Raw genomic sequence first — 21003 nt, forward strand, 5'->3', positions numbered from 1 at the left:
AGAGTAACCAAAAAAAAGAAAGAAAAAGTAAAGCAAAGAGGAAAAAGTGAGGAAGGGAGGAAGGGAAGAGGGATGGCAGGAAGGGAGGAGGAAGGCAGGGCCACAGTGGCATTATTCAAAGTTTGTCCTGTGTTGTTAAACCAGTTTTTTAAAAAATAATTTTTCGATAAACGTTTCTAAGAGGCAAGAATCAGTAAAAGCAACTCAGATTTAAAGTTAATAGGTAATGTCAGAGTAATTAATTCTGTGCCATATAGCCTTGCTAGGTACTATAAAGATTTTATCTAAAATGTAAAGAAATGTAAAGATTTAATGTAGAGTATATAATGGCACCAACTCTAATGGGAGAAATGATAATATTTGTAAAAGTAAAAAGAATTGTTCTGTCATTTTAAACTGATTTGTGTGATCTTGGCAGCTTTGAATGAATATACTTTCACTCCAGTTAGCAATTATCTTAAATGATACATGGAAATTTTTCTAGTTTTAAAAGACTTTTTGAAAGTGAGTCCTGTGTACCTATTTTTAGCTTGATAGCATGCAAAGCATGTTGCAAGAAATGCAATGGTCAACCTCTATAACAAGAAGTTACAAATAGAAAAGTATTCTTGATTACAATTTCATTAAAATTTAACATTTAAATGATCACACATAGGTTTTCTGCTTAGATTATGAACCATAATAACTTAGTAAAGACATTTAAAATTTTTATTTTTAATTTTTAACAGTTATATTGAGGAATAAAAATATACAATAAGCTATACATATTTAAAGTGTACACTTTGGTAAGTTTCCCCTTCTGTAAACATCCACAAAATCATCCCCAGAATCAAAATAATTAATATATCTATCACACGCAAAAGTTTCCTCTATCCCCGAGGAATCCCTCTCTCCCACCCCTCCCATACTTCCTCCTCATTCCCTCAGCATCCCTTGTCATCTTTCTGTCACCATAGATTTGTTTGCATCTTCTAGAATTTTGTATAAATGGAATAATACAGTATGCACTCTTTCATGTTCTATCTTCTTTCACTCACCATAACCAATTTGAGATTTTTCCGTGTTGTGGCATACGAATAGTTTAGTTTTTTAATTGCTGAACCGTGTTCCATTGAATGGATATACCATAGTTTGTTTGTTCATTCATCTATGGGTGGCCATTTGCATTTTTCCAATTTCAGGCTATTGAAAATAAAGCTACTATGACCGTGCATATACAAATTTTTGTGTGGACATGTATTTTCATTTATCTTGGGTAAATACCTAGGAGTGGTATGGTTAAGTCATATGATAGGTGTATGATTCACTTCTTAAGAAACTGTCAAACTGTTTTCCAAAATGGTTGAACCATTTTACATTTCCATCAACCGTGTGTGACGGTTTCAACTGCTCTAACATCCTCACTAACATTTGGTATGGTCAGTCTTCTTAACTTTAGCAATTCCATCTAATATGTATGTAATGGTATCTCAGTGTAGTTTTCATTTGTCATTCCCTAATGCTAATCATGTTGACCACCTCTTCATGTACTGATCTTCCATCTTTATATCTTCTTTGGTGAAATGAAGTGTCTGTCCAAATCTTTTACTCCTATTTTTATTGGACTATTTTCTTATTATCGAGTTTAGAGAGTTATTTACATATTCTAGATAGAAATTCTTCATCAGATGTGTGCTTTGTAAATATTTTCTCCTAATCTGTGGCTTTTTATTCTTTTAACAATATCTTTCAAAGAGTGCATACTCTTTGTTGTAATGAAGTCCAATTTATCTTTTTTCTTTCTTTTATAACTTATACTTTTGGTGTTATATCTAAAATATCTATTCCTAACTCAAGGTCGCAAAGATTTTCTACTATGTTTACTTTAAAAGATTTTATGTTTTGTAGTTTTTATATTTAGGTTCATGATCCATTTTTAGCTAATTTGCATACACAATGGAAGAAAGGGATCAAAGTTCATTTTTTTCCATTGGTATATCCAGTTCTTCTGGCACTGTTTGTAGATATTCTCAGTGTTGTTTATATTTTAAATCATTGTGGGGGTATAGGTCAATAGTGAAAACTTTCAGTAGATTTTTACATATAAACTTAGAGAATAACATTTTAGCTTATATTTCTTTACTTATCATTCCTTCTATGCTTCCCTGGAAATCAATTTGAAAATGGACAGTAACAAAGTTAGATTAATATTTTCTAAGTAAATATATCTCAAAACACTCAAGAAGTTACAGAGCTCACTATGTTAGATTCCAGATTTAATTGTTAGTGTTAAATCCATAATGTACAAATTAGAAAAAGTAAGAATCAATAATATATGTTTTTTGTACTCTTTATAAAATGGTTAGTCATGGGGCCGGCCCCATGGCCGAGTGGTTTAGTTCGTGCACTCTACTTTGATGGTCCACGTTTTCACTGGGTTGGATCCTGGGCACGGACATGGCACCGCTCGTCAGGCCAAGCTGAGGCAGCATCCCACATGCCACAACTAGAAGGACCCACAACTAAAATATATACAACTATGTACTGGGGGGATTTGGGGAGAAAAAGAAGAATAAAAATTTTTTTTTAAAAAAGTGGTTAACCATGTACTAATTTTTCCTCCAGATCGCCTCTCCCCTTCCTCCTTTCAGTAATGGACTTTCTTCCCAACAGAAACACACAGTCCCTCGAAACAGTGAATGGCAATGTGATGGGATTTGGGCAATAAATTGAGTTCAAACCAACGTGGGCAACTTCCAGATCACATCCTATCACAAAGCTGTTGTTTCCTTTCCCCTTTCTGTTAGCTGATAGAGAAATGGAAACCACATGCAGGGAGGGGTTCCAGGGTGATCTTCAGGAGCGGAGCTCCCCACCTGCCTTTACATGTTACTGCCCCTGAGGTTTAGATCAGACAGCTAACAGTCCATCTCATTTGAGACCTTTGGTCTCTGTTAGATCATCATGGTCTATGTCCTAATACAAAACTTGGTACTGGTTTAACTAATTTAAAATATGTGGAAATAGTGTAATGGTAAGATCAGAAAGCTGGTGACTCTTGTCATGCCACAATAAAAATTTGGCAAAACTGTTACCTATGACAACTCTGGAGACAGACCCTTCATATAAGAAGACCATGGCTCTGTGGGGATGTACTTAGAAACTGTCAGAGTGTTGGTGCTGTTCACTGCCTATGCCATGTAGCAAGGTACTGAAAAAGAGAGAATGTAAGCAAAAGTTAACTACTTAACATTTCACAAGCAGAGAACCAAAAGAAAGTTCTGCTAAAGAAAATTCTCTGTGAATTTGCTGAGAGCCTAGGAATTTGGGGCAGGGCAGGCTTGGAAAAGCCAACTGCTCTGGACCCCAAACAGCAGGAGATAAGATTACTGCCCTGAACCTTTCCCCAGGGGCTTGGGTTCTCAAACGTGAGCCAGTCACTGGCAACAGCAGATTAAGGATTGCCTCATCACCAATGTCTATTGTTTCAAAGGCCTCAAGGTGACAAGCAGTAAATTGAGAGAAGCAGAATGGTCAAGAACAATGACCAATAAATAAATGACAGCCTGTACATCAAGGAAGAAGACAGGAAGTGATCTTTGACCATAGTGATCCTCAAATGGAACTGACTGGAAGCATTTCACTAAAAGTCTGCACATTGGAGACAAGTGGCATTAAAAAGTGTCCTCCCCTAGGGGCTGATCCCATGGCACAGTGGTTAAGTTCGGTGGACTCTGCTTTGGTGGCCCGAGTTCACGGATTCGGATCCCAGGCACACACCTACACCACTCATCAGTCATGCTGTGGTGGTGACCCATACATAAAGTGGAAGAAGCTGGCACAGATGTTAGCTCAGGGCTAGTCTTCTTCAAGAGAAAAAACAAGGATGCCTTCTTGAGGCCACATAGTTTTCACAGTCTGTTTGCTTATAGGGCAGGTTAGGAGGTCAGGGGTCTGCTTTAGGGGTCAATAAATTAACCCCTAAGTCTTTTGCCACTTAGGCTTGTGGTTTCTCTTCTTTATCAATGCAATTCCTTCAAAATTTTGGTAAGAAAAATATCCTAGAAAGGCAAATCTGGGAGCCCTAGAAGACAATGAAGAAGGTTGTTCCTCACGGATGGTGGATCCAGGGTTTAAACAAGGAACATTCCACATGGTCACAGCAAAGTCTTCACAGTTTCTAACCTACAGAATTTCTCTATTGCTATGGACCAGTGACTTCTGTGTTTTTCCCCATCCTCCATTTTCTAAATGAAAAATTTTATTGGGGCTATTCTGATCCTACTCCACCATTCCTTATTAGTTGTGGCACAGGAGGTAAAAATATATATTTCTATGTGTCATTGCACATCTGGGAGCCACTTTTGCACCTGTTGGAATGCACAGCATGTCACTCAGAAGCACATCACTTTGAGTTGCATGCAGTTTACTGGATGGGACTTTGTTTTTTCTTACTGTGGGCAAGGATGATGTGGTCTCTGTGGGAAGAAGCATTCACAAGGAAGATTGGGCGGCCATGGCCATGGATTGGGGCACACAGCCAAAGTCTCGAAGTACTATTCTCCCTTTCTTCCTTTTAACAGTAGAAACTTCCCTTGTGTTTTAGCTAAGCACATGGCTGCTAAGATACAGACTACATTTTCCAGCTTGATTTATATCTATTTCCTTTATTCCTATAAATGTCAAGTTTATTTATTGCACTTAAATACACATTAAGATACCATTCTCAAAGGACGATCAAAGTAGACTGATTAATATATGAAGCTGTTTATAAGGAATGATAGAATGAAGAGTTTAAAAATTATTTGAATAACTCAGGCTGAAGTACCTTCAACAGGTCAAAAGGACAACTGGTTATCTGATAATATTCAACAGGTTCTTTAGAGAATTCTCCATTTAATTCTCTGTGAAGCAGCCACTTTAGTAATATTGCATTGGCTATGATAAATGTGAGAAATGGTCGTATTTCTATAAATAACGGTCACTTAGGGATTTAAAAATGTGTTGCTTTCTCAGCATATCTAAACTAAATCTGGCTTAGTGTGTATGTATGCATATATGTATTTCTATATATTAGAGTTATATATGTACATATATTAGATGTGTGCATACACATACTAGAGTTGTAATTATTTTTTTGAAAGCTAGAAAAATTTTAGCTAGAAAACATAAGTTAGTATTTGAAAAGATAGTTGATATTTCAATTAAAACAAGAAGTTATTAGAAAAGAGAGAAAAGGCTATTTCAAAATGATTAGTAAGAACTGGCCCAGCGACTAAGATCATATATTCTCCTCATAGCTTTCCTTTTTGGAAATTATTGAATGAATATAATGTTATGTCACAATTAAGAACAGAAAATCATGAAACTAAAATTTAATGTTGCCATTAAAGCAACATTAAGTAGTTTTGGAGTGAGAACAAAGAAGCTGAGAAGATCACATTTGCACAGTTAAGATGGTAATGTTGTGTAACATATCTAAAGTGCAAACGTTGAGCAGCCTGGGGCCCGTGCCTACGAACCAGTGTTATATATTCAGTCTGAGAGGAAATAAAGCATTTACTTAGAAAAGAAAAGAAAAAGAACCTGGTATGGACTGTTTTAAAAATGTATAAAATAACAGTAACGAATTTTTAAAATTTTAAAATTGCAGCTAAACAGAAAGAAGAAAATTTTTGCAAAGCCATAATTTTCAGGAGACAAATACATTTTCGTCAACTTTTATATGCAACACGTTCTAAGACTCTTTAAACCCAGGTTGAATGTGGAAGTGTTTTGTGATTTGATTCTATGAAAGCAATTGTTTCATGAACAAAGAAAATAAATCAAGATTACAAAGATAGTGAACTATTAAGGAGATCTGTGATTGAAAAATCCATTTTATTAAATATCACATTACGTTTACTCCTTTGCAGAAATTCTAGATAGAGTATGAAGGACAACATTTCTAAAACGGATTGGGTATTAAATAATTCAAAACCCGAGAGTTGTGATCAAACAGCTCTCTAGGCATATGTAAGTACCACTGAGGTGAAAGTACCAACTAAAGCAATTAGACTGAAAATTAATGTCTGGAGGTAATCAATGGAAGAACTAGCTGTGCATCTTCATGTCCGCATCATCTTTGCTTATTGCTGTAACTGGGTATCACAGAAAAACCAACTCATTTCTCAAAGACAAGAAAGGAGGCTTCCCTCAATTTAGGCATTCCTAAATTAAATTGGAATCTATAGGAAGTGATTCTACGCTCAGATCTTAAGCTGATTTTTATTAACGTTGCTGGCCAGTAATGAAGATAAATGGCAGGCACATTCCACTTAAGTCAGAAACTACAAATGCAAGGTTGGGACAGTTGGGAGTGATTAATTATATTCTCTCTGCAAGAGTTCATGGGGGACTGGGGTTACCTTCTCCTCTAATCATGCCCCTTCCCCTGACATTAACAGCACTGATGTAGGAGTTGGATATTTGACATTCTCTTCAGCATCCAAATATGACTTACAGATGTAATGAACGCTTCAAGGTGAGACCATCTTGGACATGTTCTTTACACTTCATAATGTATACTATATCCACTGGTAAAATTGAAAATCCCAACAGGACCCATTTTAGCAGTCATTTGTATGATTAGGGAATCTCTGTTAACTTCTCACGAATAGCATTTTTCTGGATAACTGAGGGGTTAAATAGAAAAACCTGTTTTGTTTCAACCTAAGTAGCTGAAAAAATCTTTGTAAAATGCATTAGTCCACTTTACAGCTTTGCTAAGTACAGTATAGTAAAGCTAATTTAATATTTCTTTTATGATTGATGACTGTGTGGTGCCTTGGGGTCAGTATGAATTGTTGTTCAGGTAATAAGCTGTAGTATATTGAGCTCTGAATCTGAACTGACCAGATATTGGTTTATTTCGTTGTGCTTCGCTTCTTTCTTCCTAAAGCAGAATACAGAAAAGAAATTCACTGGTGTTATGGTTCTAGTTAGAGCTTTTCACTGTAGATGTATGGCATACATTGTGGTTCATAGGACAGGTATGGCGTGTAAAACATTAAAAGTTTTCAATGATCCTGCCATATAGTCTCAAATGGACCCTCCCATGACCCTGTTCCTGAATGTGGAAGACTACTATCAGCTCCACTCAATGTACAGGTACCTTAGTGCTCTCAAATTCTCTGAAATTGCCATGATTCCAATCAGTGATGAAATAAGCACAACAGTAATTGGACTGTCAGTGTTGCTAACGACTTCATGGTCAAATTGACAAGCATGACAATTGTGCTCTGAATTCCGATCTTTCAATGAGGAGATAATAATAACAATTTACTGTCAAATTATGCCATCAATATAAAATCATCCTCTACAATAGTGGTACCCAAGTGCAACTCTGCACACCTATATAAGATTTCTCTTCTTATTATTTGGGGAATTTTATATAGAACTTTGGGGAATTTTTCTAGGGGATTTTTGCTAGAACTTCTTCAAGAGATCAGGAGAGGGGCCCATCACTGTTTGTTTTTGTTTTAGGATCTTTTCCCTTTGTTCAGACAAACGAACCACAACTCTACAAAACCTTTGGGGAACAAGTATAGAAGCTACATAATGGAATAAGACTGCTCAGGAATACTATTTGCAAGAGCTGAAGGGTCCATTTTCTCTGCACCATCAAAAATCTAAGACTGGAGATGCCCATGGGAAATTACAGAACGCTGCATGGTAATGGTGATGGGAGATAGGTAAAGGTTATTGCAAATGTTCCCGTAACTTTTCTAACCTAAAGACCCAAAGGCCTTATGCTTTCATTTTGCTAAAGTTTCCACAAAACACAACACACAAAGAGTTGAGCAATTTGGGAAAATATCACTTTTGAAAGAACAAGTAAGTTGCTCCTTTGTTATATCAAGGAAGAAGGTATGGGAACAGGAATGGAGGAATGGAGGATGAAAATCATTTGCGGAGCATCTACTCTATGAAGACATTTTGATAGGAACTTTACATATATAACTTAATCCTCCTTTTAGTCATACGAATAATGTAATATTAGCCCCACTTATAGATAAAGAATTTTGAGATTTAATGGTATTGAGCAATCTGCTCAAGATAGTTTTTTATGTGTGAGGAAGATTTGTCCAGAGCTAACATCCATTTCGAATCTTCCTCTTTTTTTGCTTGAGGAAGATTAGCCCTGAGCTAACATCTGTGTCAATCTTCCTCCATTTTGTATGTGGGATGCCTCCACAGCATGGCTGAGGAGTGGAGTGGGTCCATGTTAGGGATCCGAACCTGCGAACCCTGGCCTCAAAAGTGGAGCATGCAGCACTTTAACCACTGGGCCATGGGGCTGACCCCTCAAGAAAACATTTAGGATAGCAACAATAATAGTTATCAATGATTAATATTTATGGAAAGCCTACCATAACGCAGGCACTGTGCTGAGTCCTTTACATACATTATATAATTTGTTTACATACATTATATAATTTAATTTCCACACAACCTATTATAGTAATAGAGTAAATGTTCCTCACTTTTTACAGAGGCAGACTGAGGCTCAGAGAGTCCTGACTCCCAATATCAAAGTAAAAGGCAACTGGGATTTCAATTCAGCTTTGCCTGAGTCCCAAGCCTATTTTCTTTCCACTATGCCATTTAAATGGGGAAATCTACACACCCTGGTTTCCATAAGTATTGGGCAAGCTTTATCAATCCAATTAGGGGGCTGAATTGGAAGTTTTGCCCATCAATAAAAAAATGGGATTTTCAGAATACATAAGGCACAATTTTAGGCAGTAAAAGGAATACCAAGATGCATACAATGTGGTCTTTGCCTTCTAGGAATTTATGATCTGTAAAATACCTTGAAAAAAGGACTAGAGTGGCAGTTTATGACGTACACCAAATGACTTCTTATAATAGCAAATACTTATTGCTCACTTGTTCAATGAACGCTGGACATTTGTTGTAAGCTTCATATGTATTATCTAACTTATCCTGTAAGGAAGCTAGGTAGGTAATATCATTACCCCCCATTTTACACATGTGAACTGAGACACTTCTCTACAACAAAAGCTATGAAGATATTCCGAGGATGAAAAGATCAATTTCTCCTAGGGACATTAGTGAAAGATTTTTGGAAGTGGTAAAGGAGGGGAAACAGAGCTTTGGGTAGGCTTCAAAATGGATAGTGTTTCATACAACAATAAAAATTTTTCAATTTCAATAGCTTGTTAAGTACTTCAGTCACAGTGGGAGTTTACATAGTGGAAAAATTCTGATATCCTTATGTACAAATGGAAAGTAACAAGAATATCGTTTATATAATAATCACTTAAAATCATATATATATGTGTGTGTATAGAAAGAGAGAGAGAGAGACATGAGTTGCTTAACAACGCAGACATGTTCTGAGAAATGCATCATTAGGTGATTTTGTCCTTGTGTGAACATCATAGAATGTACTTACACAAACCTAGATGGTATAGCCTACTATACTTCTAGGCTATACGGTACTAATCTCATGAGGCCACTGTCGTATATGTGGTCCATCATTGACCAAAAGATCATTATGCAGCAGACGACTATATATATCTAAAGAGAATAGCCAAAAAATTCCATTTTTGTTTAACTTTTAAAGGAATTATGGGGAAAAAAACCCTTAATAAAAAGATTGAACTCTTGGTTAACATGACTAAGAAAGAAGTGAGAGGAAGAGAATATAGACAACTTGAAATCATAACAGAGTTAACATCATTTTTCAATGATGCAGAGGGAAATTTGAAGAAGTAGAAATTCCATTATTAGAACTGGGCCATGGGGAAGGGAAATGAATGACAATGGCAATGGAAGGTAAAACTCCAAAACACCACCCTAATTCTAAACAGAGCATCTTTTTTCCCAGAAAATTATGTGGAGTGGAGCTGGGCATGAATCAGGATTACTCTGCTTTGCCTAATGTCTCTTCAGTGAAGAGCTAAGTACTGTATTTCATCTAATCTAAGAAACTGTCAATTGAAAATACACCATTAGTTTAAATTCCAGTAAGAAAGAAAAATTACACTATCATAATCAAACTATGAAAAATACTTGCTTATCATCAATTCTAAGGCCAATGATTTCAATGATGTTAAAATATGAACAAATGAGCAAATTCTAATCAGTGAAATATTACACAATCCAATTCTCAACTAGGTCTTAACCTGAGTCTAGTCTGCACATCTATTCTGGATTAATGAAAATCTGGCTATATGACCGGGCATAAATTAAGGCTGGAGAAAGCTAATCAATAATCCACTTTAAAAGGATAATATAGCTAGAAAGAAATAGCAAAGTGTTGTAGAAAGAGCATGGATTTTGTAATTAAACATACTTGCATTTTAACTCTAGCCTCATGCTGTATTTGTAAGATGAGAAAAATTACTTAATCTCTTAATCTTCAATTATCTAATCTTTAAAATAAGGCTAATATCTGCTGAGTCATCAAGGTTCTTGCAAAGGTTGAATAAAGGCACTCTAGTGTAGCACTGACCACAATTTCCAGCACAAGCAACTGTTCACTAGACAGACCCTCAGTAGAATAAGTGAAGATTTACAGGCTATTAAACCATGTAATCAGGTGAATTGTCAATATTAATATGAAAGGCACAAGGTTATCTCAAATCCCACAAGTAGATGAATTGCCCCTTCCTTCCTCACTGATATCACCATATATTTCTCTATTGATAGCGTACCAAAGTATGAAACCAATGGAAATAAACTTTGAACAAAATAATGAATAACTTTGAAGCTGCGTAACTTCTTGATACACTTGTAAAAATGCATGGATTACCACAAAGGAAAGCAAAAGTGAAGTGTAAAATATTACAATTGATTTAATGAGTTCAAGATTCATGGATAATATTTGGTGTCACAAGTATTTGTAGCCAAAATTTTAACGTATTGGTTTTTCTGAGGAATAATCTGTTGTAAAATGGGTTTTGTTTGTTTGCCTGTTTTAATTTGTTCTTCATGTCTCTTACAGTTATCATGATCTTTAGACTTAGATTTTGTTTCTCCCTAAGGATATAATAAATTAAACTTTCTTATACTGTGGCTGATTACATTTGCTTACATTAAATTCATTCTGATCTCTGTTGTACTCTGTTATAGTTTAGAAATGCTCTAGTGGACTTAATTTTTTTCCTTCAGTAGTATATGCTGTCATATTGACTTTTAGCCAATATGAAAAATAAGGAAAGTTTGGAAAAATCAGACCAACAAAATTCAGGAATGTCAGAAACATTAAACAGCCAAATTTCCCTCTCAAAGAAAATGTTTTTATGAAAATAAGGAGGATCATTTCTTGAAGAATCTAGCCTTTTTAAAAAATAAGAGGCGCTGGGGCTGGCCTACTGGCGTAGTGGTTAAGTTCACATGCTCCACTTTGCAGCCCAGGGTTTATGGGTTCAGATTCCAGGTATAGGCCTAGCGCTGCTCGTCAAGCCATGCTGTGGCTGCATCCCAAATACAACATAGAGGAAGAGTAGCACAGATGTTAGGTCAGGGCTAATCTTCCTCAAGCAAAATAAATAAATAAATAAGAGCCAACAATTTTAAAGAAATACTTTACTTTGGGGCCGGCCTGGTGGCGCAGCAGTTAAGTGTGTACGTTTCACTTCGGCGGCCTGGGGTTCATGGGTTCGGATCCCGGGTGTGGACATGGCACTGCTTGGCAAGCCATGCTATGGTAGGCGTCCCAAGTATAAAGTAGTGGAAGATGGGCACTGATGTTAGCTCAGGGCCAGTCTTCCTCAGCAAAAAGATGAAGATTGGCAGCAGATGTTAGCTCACGGCTGATCTTCCTCAAAAAAAGGACCCAAAAAAGAAAGAAATGCTTTACTTTCAATTTTATCATTGAAGCAAGGTTCAAGTATTATATTTATATCATTAAAATTAATAGGCAACTGGAAACTTGAATATATGTTTAAACTTCTAATACTCTTAGGATAAAGCTCACATTGCTGTGATTAGAAATCATATTAGTAATTTTGTTTGTACAAAGCCAGGTCAATGATAAGCCTAATGGCTACCTCTGGTACTTGTTTAAAACGGACAATTAAAACCAAATTAATCCAAACCAAACAAAGTAGATTACTTGTATTGATAGGCAGTATGGTCTGGGTAATGATTCCATGTAACCACATCCACAATCTTTGTAAGAAATGTGTTGAATTAAAATTAAAGTAACTACCATCAGGCAAAAATCACCTAAAGATTCTATTGCTCAGGATTTTTGTCATAATCATTAAATATTTGACATGTATAAATAAAACTGATATAAAATCTTAAACTCTGAATCTTGGATCCAATATGATATGTTGATCAAAGCAGTGATTTTGAAGGGAACAAAGAAACATTATAAAACTAGCCAGAAAATTATTCCAGTCTAAACCTGGCTGGACCAAATTTGAGTTTATGAGCCCCATGCCCCCGGATGCATAAGAAAATGAAGATCAGTTACTTGGGGCCTCTTAAACAGGAGATAACCTGAGTTTCTGGGAAATGATTCTCAAGGACCTTGAGGAAATCCAGGGTACAGTTCCTTACTTTATAAAAAAAAAAAGGCAAAGTCCCCCATGATTGGGAATTATCAGGGAAAGTAGTTGCCTCTCATCTCTGCTAGTTAGTAGCCACGAGGTTTGGCTGGGAGTACTGCTTGGAATAGATCCAAAACTAGTCTTCATCAATTAGGATAACACGTATCTCCTGCAGCAGTCACAGCGTTAAAGGATAGGTGGGCATGTGGTCTAAGATGGTCCAACTGGTTATTTTCTTCTGTGGGCATGAATAAGGAAACATGTAGCCCTAGTTGGTGCTAGTAGGCCCTTCATTCATGCCAACTCATGGCAGAAGGCAGATCCGAAAGTATCAGAGAGAAACAAGACCATCCCCGAATTCTCCTCTACTTTTAAACATTTCTGTTTCATGGCACGATAAATCCCCTTCAGTGTTTAAGCCAATTAGTTGCAAGCTAAAGCGTGCTAACTGAAGCAGGAGGATGGGCTGACCCGTTCATCCAGCACCCGGCTAAAGTCCGTAAGTGTGTTTTCTATTTTCCAAGACAAGAGATAAGAATTACTGACCCAGAACGTGTTGTACTCTGAGAACGGTGCACCTTCTGATTTTTTATCCCACTGGAAAATTTGGACATATTGAGCTACCTATTTGCGTCCTCTCAGCTTCTGTCACCTAAGCAGACAATCTGCTTTAGGTTATCACATCAAGTTGTTACAACAAAGCAAGTCCCTTTATATCCAAGTAGATCTAGATATATTCTCTTAAAATAGCCATGACTGTCAATTTGGAAGTCGGCCTCCTCACTCCCTCCTCACACTGCTCTCGCCCACCAATGAAAACCTTTGTGCCAAAAGGTGAGCATTCCAGAAAATAACTGAGAATGCATAGCTTAATTCCTTTTCAGCTGAACTACTGAGAAAAATAGAACACCTGGGATTTTGTGCTTTCAGCCACTGCCAATGTTTCAAGGCTATCTGGGCTTACCCAGTTTTCCAAGCAGGAAAGGATGAAGCGAGGGAGAGAAAAGAGAAGAAGCAGATGTAGTTCTGCCTTCCTTGGGGATCACTGAGGTGGCCGATGCAATCTCCAACACAGGAATTCCAAACCAGTGACCAGGGCTGTCTTCCATCCCTCCAACCTCAGATACCGGGGCAGACTGGGAAGCTGTAAGAATCTTCTGATACTCTCAGATGGGGTCGCTGATCCCAAAAAGACAGCCAACAATGAGAAATGTGTGGCTTTATTATTTTGGACAAAAGTTCACATGGATATATAAACAGCCTTTCCTTCAAGCATCCAAAACCTTAGTCCTTCATGTACCTGAAAACCATAAAAAGAAATGTATCCCTCTGTGCTAGTACACAGAAATATAACAGAATGCTAAATTGGAATTTTATTGTGGTGCCAAAATTAACAGATATGAAATTCTAAACCCAGGTGCCAGATGAAGGTATATATTTTAAACATTCAGATAAATATTTAAAACTTGTAATATAACTCAATCACAAAGAGGGTATAAAAGGAGAGAGTTATTCAATTGCTGTGAGCCCCATTTCTCCCCAGGAAGAGATTGGGAGTGGGGGACATCAGCTGCTCATCTCAATCTTAGTAAAAGTGGCTTCAAATAGATCACTGGGAAATTTGATCCATGTCTCCTGCAATTGAGGGATACAAGAAACTGTGTCTGACTCTTGCCCTCACACAGAAGCTTCTTCCCCAGTGGGAGAGAAGGACAGTTTGCAGTTACATCAGGCAAAGGGTACATAGTTCCCTTGGGCAAAAAGTAGGCCATACACACAGACGAGAATGGAGGTAGGTCACACTCAGTCCCAACGAAGAAGGGCCACCTCGAGGATGAACAGTCCTTAGCAGAAAGCAGCTGAAACCAGATTCCTAGCAACTGCAGAAAGAGCCAGAGGAGAGAGGATGAAATAAGAATTTCCCAGCACCCTCTTGATGCAACCCCAGACTGATCAGATATCAGTTAGCAAGCTAGAGGAGGATGATCTGGGAAAGAAAGACGATGCTGACCATGTTCATCTTTACCAACAGGTTTCAAGCTGTTACAGGCTCTAGCTGGGGAAAGGAGAAAGGAAAATTTTGAATTTGGGAGTTTTGAATGTTATGTGAGATATGACATTCACTTTTCAGACTTTGATAATTAAAAGGGTCTCTTGGATCTTTTTTTATCTAATTCATGGAAATGACCAAGTTTTCAATTGGAGGACTGGGGTGGTAAGAACTTTTCTCACTGAGCACACGTTTAAAAGGGATGATGGAAGTCAATATAAAGTTTACTTAATTTTTTTAAATATTACTGAGGATTTTAAAATATATTTGAATGATAAGATCCTCGGGGAGGAGGAAAGATGTCTGTTAAGAACATCTCAGCACTACTAGGAGGCTGAGAGGTAATAGAAGGAAAGGCAGTTAGGAGAAAAAGATTTTTCTTTATCTGACGGGTAAAAAAGCTGCCATCTTTGGAACAGCAGCATCATCCTTACGGCTGATGGTAGAATCTCAATCTGGGCAAGACACAAAGAACTGTAAAGGTGAAAGGCATAAAGAACTCAGCCTTCATAGAGAGAGACACTTATGGAAGGTCTGTTGAATACATGAGCAATCTTCCATATTCAATACCGAAGCTGTTGAAATTTGTTATAATCTAAATGTTTCTTTATATTAATATAATCAGATTTAGTTAACAATGAAACCTCACTAATGCATAAAATAACACGTTTGTTTACTACTACAAAAGTCTACCATTGTTATCAATATACATTGTACCTCTATAGCTCACGCTCCTTCAAAGAGCTCAAAGCAAAATAATTATCTCAAGTGTTTCTGTTTCTGTGAAGCAGGCAGGAGAGCTTGTTATTATGAAAATAAATAAGCCACACAGATTTGAAATGATTTCCCCAAGTTCACACAATGAATTGGCTCATAGCAGTTAAAATTAACTGCCTCTTTCTTGATTTCTAGCTTAGTACTTAAGAGCATTAGTAGGCCTGTTTACCATTTTTTGTACAATCTTTAAAATGGACAGTCTGCATTCTTTTTCATTAATTCAACAAATATTTATTTGAAACCTACTCTGTCCTGTCCAGGTACTGTGTTAGATGATGTCATGAAGTTTTAAAGATTGTAAACTGTCAAAACCAACCATACGTACTAGGAATACTAGTAAATGTGACAAATATCATTAAGTGATTTAATTTTATTACTAATACAAATATTCCAATTTTATGTTTCCTAGGAATGGAAGAAGGGAATATGAAGCCAGGCAAGATCTTGATTGATTCACTTTCAGGTTATTTTCAGCCAACAGAGACCTTATCTCACTGATTTTAAACAACATCAACAAAAATGTTCTATTCTGGATGCTAAGGGCTTATTCTATTTACATTCAAATATTTAATTCTTTATTCAGTTGTGTGGTTTTTCAAAAAGAATATAAACTTTTCAAAAATTTTAGTTGTGTTGCATTGCTCTTGCTTTTTGTCATTGTTTGCTATACATTATTCTATTTTTATATCACTGTAATCAGCCGAGATGTGATTCTTTCTCTGCTTGTTTTTTTTTCTAACCACAAAATAACATTAGCGACAATTAGCTTTAGAACGGATGTATGTAGATGCTGATGGCTCATGTTCTGTGTTAGCTGAACCAGGAACTTTTTATCAACATCGACTGTGTAGCATATAAGTAAAGATGTAAATACATAAATACTTTTAATTGTTCCTTTTTATATGATGTCATAAAAATACCAAATTCGTAGACTATGATAGAAAGGCTCATTATGCTGTCTGTGCAACCCAGCGCCACTTCCCCACCTTGACCTCCTCTAATCTCAATGTCTGGAAGCCTGCGCATTACATTTCTTGGAATCCCTTGCCAGTTGGATTCCAGGTTATATTTTGCCAATGAGAGGCACTTGTGAGAGGTTCAAAAGGTGCAAAAGAGAAAGCAGAATTCATATAATTGCTGCTAGGGCAGCAGTGGGTAGAAACGTGGTCTTCAGCACATTTGAGGTTTTGAAGTGACTTCCAGGTGTTTCCTAGTGGTTCACCTACTTTGGTAGTGTAGGAAATTTTGGTAATTACTAGTAGTTTTCCACGGCTTTTGAAATTCCCTGCCCCTTTTTAAGGTAGTGGTGAACCTGAGAGTTGACTGTAATCTTCTATGACCTTTGCTTCTCCAGGCATCCTAGCAATTAGGAAAGCATCTAATGCCCCTTGCTAAATTCTGTCCTGTCTGAAATAATTCAAGTAGTTGCTCTTGCCCAGGTAGGCCCTTCCAAGAAAATACTTACTACTGAAAGTGGTCCTAAAAATAGACTTTGAAAATAAGGAGAATCTGAGATAGCTTGTTTGCCTGGTAAGTTTACAGATATAATACTCTCTTTGCCATGGTCCAAGGCATTCAAAGATTTTAAAATAATCATTAACTTATCACTTTAGTTGTCTGAAATGAAGTCCCTATTAAACACAAGGATTGTGATACAAAGAGACTGCTATAATAAGACATTTTGTGGTAAATGATGACTAAAAGAACTATGGAGCAGTCTGCCTGCTTCTGACTGAACCACTTCTTTATATAAAGAGAAATTGAAAAGCTCAAGGTTTTAAATTTTAAGCTCAATGCATGATCATAAAACAAAAGAGCTTCCTAAAATTTATCTTATTCTTGTAGCCATGTATTTGAAAACTAGACTCAAAGGCTGATAATGTGTATGGCAGAATTACAAAGCCCATTGAATTCACAGCCTTGCTTCATAGCTTATGTAAAAGTTTGGGCACTTTTTGGGAAAGAGCTGGTACTTTTGGGTGGATTCTGATGGATCTGAACCTCCAAATTCCACTGAACCTCCTTGAAGTCAGAAGAGCCCTTCCCCCTCTATTTGAAGAATATGTAAGGGCTATCCTTGAGGCGTTACCTTGCTTGGCCTTACTAATTCTCCACAAGATATGCCCCATCACCTTGCATTGTTTCCAGACACATAACTACACTCAGGTCGCATGAGGGGTTCAAAGTGTGACTTGGGAGGAGATAGCATATCCATCAAAAGAATTGGAAGGTTTTGCTAATTTATATTGGTGGACCCCTGGGGAAGAATGCTACAAATGGATTCTAGGGGGCCTAGTACAGGGAAACAGAAACAAAAGGTTGGATTAAGTCACATTATTAGTGCAATTGCACTTTCCAGATATGGTGGAGTCAAGATGTTTGATGTTTGAGTATACAATTGTGGCTCCCTAGACTACTTGGTCAGTAGACTGAAACCTGGGCTTCATTGTGGCCAAGGCTGAATAAAGAGGTGTGAGGATTTCCAGGCACCTCTTTGAGGTATGAAGGTATACAAAGAACGGTAGAAATGCTGCTGCTGATATATCAAGTATGACCTGCTACTCATCTCCCCACTATGTTACCTGGCTGGGCTCTGAGGACATCCCTTCACCAAAGCACTAAGAAACTCTCAGTGAGGCCAAGGATGATTATTGGAAGTCACACCATTTAAATGGACTCCCTAAGTTCGGTGGGGATAGCGGAATCCTGGACAGTAGCAGAGGCCACGTGACTGTGCTTAAGCTTGAAGGCTAGAGACAAGTGGACATGATCCCCCAAGTGGGCAGCATGTTAAAGCAGTCATCAAAATGACTTAAGTCATAGGAATCATTGGTGGAGGCAAATAGATCATAGTGCCCACTGGACTGAAATAGAAACTCTGCCTACTAGCTACTTGATTTTTATACTTTAAAACATCTTGATCTCATTATCAGACTTTTGGCACAATAGAGAGTCATGGCTTCTCACCCAATATCTAGCCTCACAGCCCCTGGAATGAAGAGTATACCAGGTTATTTTGAAGAAGTACTCTGTGTCTTTGCCAAAACAATAAACTCTGAACCTTCCTAGAGATTCCTCAAAGGGACCTGTAGTCATCTGACATTTGAAAGGGATAATTATTAGCCCCTGGAGCTGCCTCCCCACTTCCAAATTTTAAACTAATAGAAGGATGGCACAGATTAATGCCACCAAAAAAGACTAGAAGTATGCAGATGTAGGATTCCTATCATATCCCCATTTAACTGATCTATTTGACCAAGGCTGAAAAATAGATGGCCTTAGAGAAAGAACTGGATTACTGTAAACATAATCAGGAAGTAAATCCAATGGCAGCTGCTTTTCCAAATGTGGCTTCTTTTGGGGAGTAAATCAACACCTCACTGAGATCTGGTATGCAGCTATTGATCAGGCAAATGCTTTTTCAATATGCTATTAGGAAAAAAAACACAGCAAAGAGATTTGACGTCCCTTAGTAGGGCAGCAATATATCTTCACTCTGCTTTACCTCAGGACTAGGCTAATGTCTGCCCTTCTGTCATAATCTAATCCACGGAGCTTGATCATTCAGCCATTGCATAGGACATGTTGTGGATCCATTGCATTGGTTGTGGTGGATTGCATTTTTCAGATGGAAGGAAGTTCTATGTAGGCTTCCCTTAACCTCTCACGAATCCTGTCCAAGACTCTTGGCTTTTTGTTTCAGCAAACACTGTCGTGCGGCTTTTGTTTATGAAAGTTAAGGTCCAGGGTACTAAGACAAGACAAAATAAGCTACGTGATTCTGTTCTACCTTTTTTAAATCAATTTTCCATTTTCTTTTGTAGGCTCAAGAGAGAAATGTTTCAGAGAAACCCCTGGATCTGAGGGAAAGAGATGATGGAGAAAGACTTCTATAGAGAGTGAGGATAGGAATCAGCCACAAGGCACAAAGCGGGGTCTTCAGAAGAAAGCTGGATGCCACAAAGGGAATCCCTGTGGCTTAGAAATCATGATGTCTGCTACTGCTAGGCAGGAGTAAGTTTTTATTGCTCCCTGCTACAACCGTCATCCGTTAACCTCCTACATTTGGGGAAATCTCCATACATTGCAGAAATCACAACAGCACACTTAGCTGTTTTTTTCAGCGCTGGATCCAAGGACTAGAACATCACCTAGCACATAATAGGTTCTCTGTGAAAAAAAAAGACAAATGACTGGATTAGTGGTGCTTTTGGAAATATCCACACGAAGTTTGGTCTGTGCTTGGGATAAAGTATGAGGAGTGAAGACTGCTGAAAAGCAGTGATTCAGAGTTCAGAGTAAGAGGGGTAGAGAACAGCACATATTTAGGTGCATGTCCCCCACACCCACTGTAGAATCCTTAGAACGGGAAAGGCATTGGTTTTCCATCAATTATTTGGGATGGAGGCTCATGTGATTGTCTAGGAGTATCAAAGGAAAGGTTGACTTCAAGAAGTCAAAAGACTTGGGGATATTTGGTAACATATAATAGACTCATTTCAGCTAAATCTCATAAACGTGCACTCAGCTGGGGGAGAGTCAGAAATTATAGACCTAGCTATTGTCTGCAAAGACAGACTGCAAAAAGCAAAGGTGCATAGTCTGATTTTAGGCCAAACCAGTGTGCCATTGAAAAGACAAGCCCTACCAGCTGCCTACATATAAATGCCATCTGACAGGCTCTTACATTTTATGCTGGACCCTTGAAAGGAGAGGATCCCACTCCACTAGAGACTGACTGCTGTTATTTGCTGTGGGTACATGAGGCCCCTAAGCACGTCATGAATGGGGCACTAAGTCTGCTCATGCAGGGGCCCAGATGGAGAACTGTGACTATGGGAGCAGTGTTCCCAAGCACACAGATGTTCTGCCTTCTCGTAGCTCTCAGAAGGGCTGTCCACTCAGACATAGCTCTTATTTTCTCTGTTCTCTGGGGATGCCCAGAGGAGGAGTCACAGAAATGTGGTCCCCAGGCTACAGAAACACCTTGCTTCTTGGATAAGTTAAAAAACACAATGTTGTACAACCAACTTCACTGTAACAAAGGAGCAAAACATCCTTTCTGAAGGTTTCCTTTCCAGGAGTCCTAAATTTGTATTTGAATCTTAGTACAGAGTTAGTACTAAATGCTAGCAGACTGGGCAATAACTTTCCCAGTAATGAAACTTAGGTGTGCAAATGGTGAATTTCTTTATTTCTCTACAACTAAACTGAATTTAGTCCTTGAGTACCTTCTGTTGATGGTGGTGAATTTTATGACGAAATCAAGGCTCACTCACTCAAATTAGTAACTAGTACTTTCAAGTGTAAACTCATTCTCTTTTGGGTAATTTTTCTGGCTGTCAGAATGTGTCCCCTTCTCTCTCTCTTTCATTTCTCTCCAGGAGCCATCTAAATTCTGAGTGTGTGTGTGCATAGTGTAGTGGTGGAGGCTGCAGGCATCTTCGTAGGTTTGGGGGAAAGACACTTGGTCTAGAATAGTGCTTTTCAAAGTAGAGTCCTCGGCCAGCGACATCAGAGCCACCCAGATACTAGTGAGAAATGCAAATCAGAGTATCAAATCAGAAATGCAAAGACAGAGTAACTGGAAAAGGTGTGATAAGAATACTGCATATGTTCCTGGGATTT

This window comes from Equus asinus, chromosome 7, assembly GCF_041296235.1.
Source record: "Equus asinus isolate D_3611 breed Donkey chromosome 7, EquAss-T2T_v2, whole genome shotgun sequence".
NCBI lineage: Eukaryota > Metazoa > Chordata > Mammalia > Perissodactyla > Equidae > Equus > Equus asinus.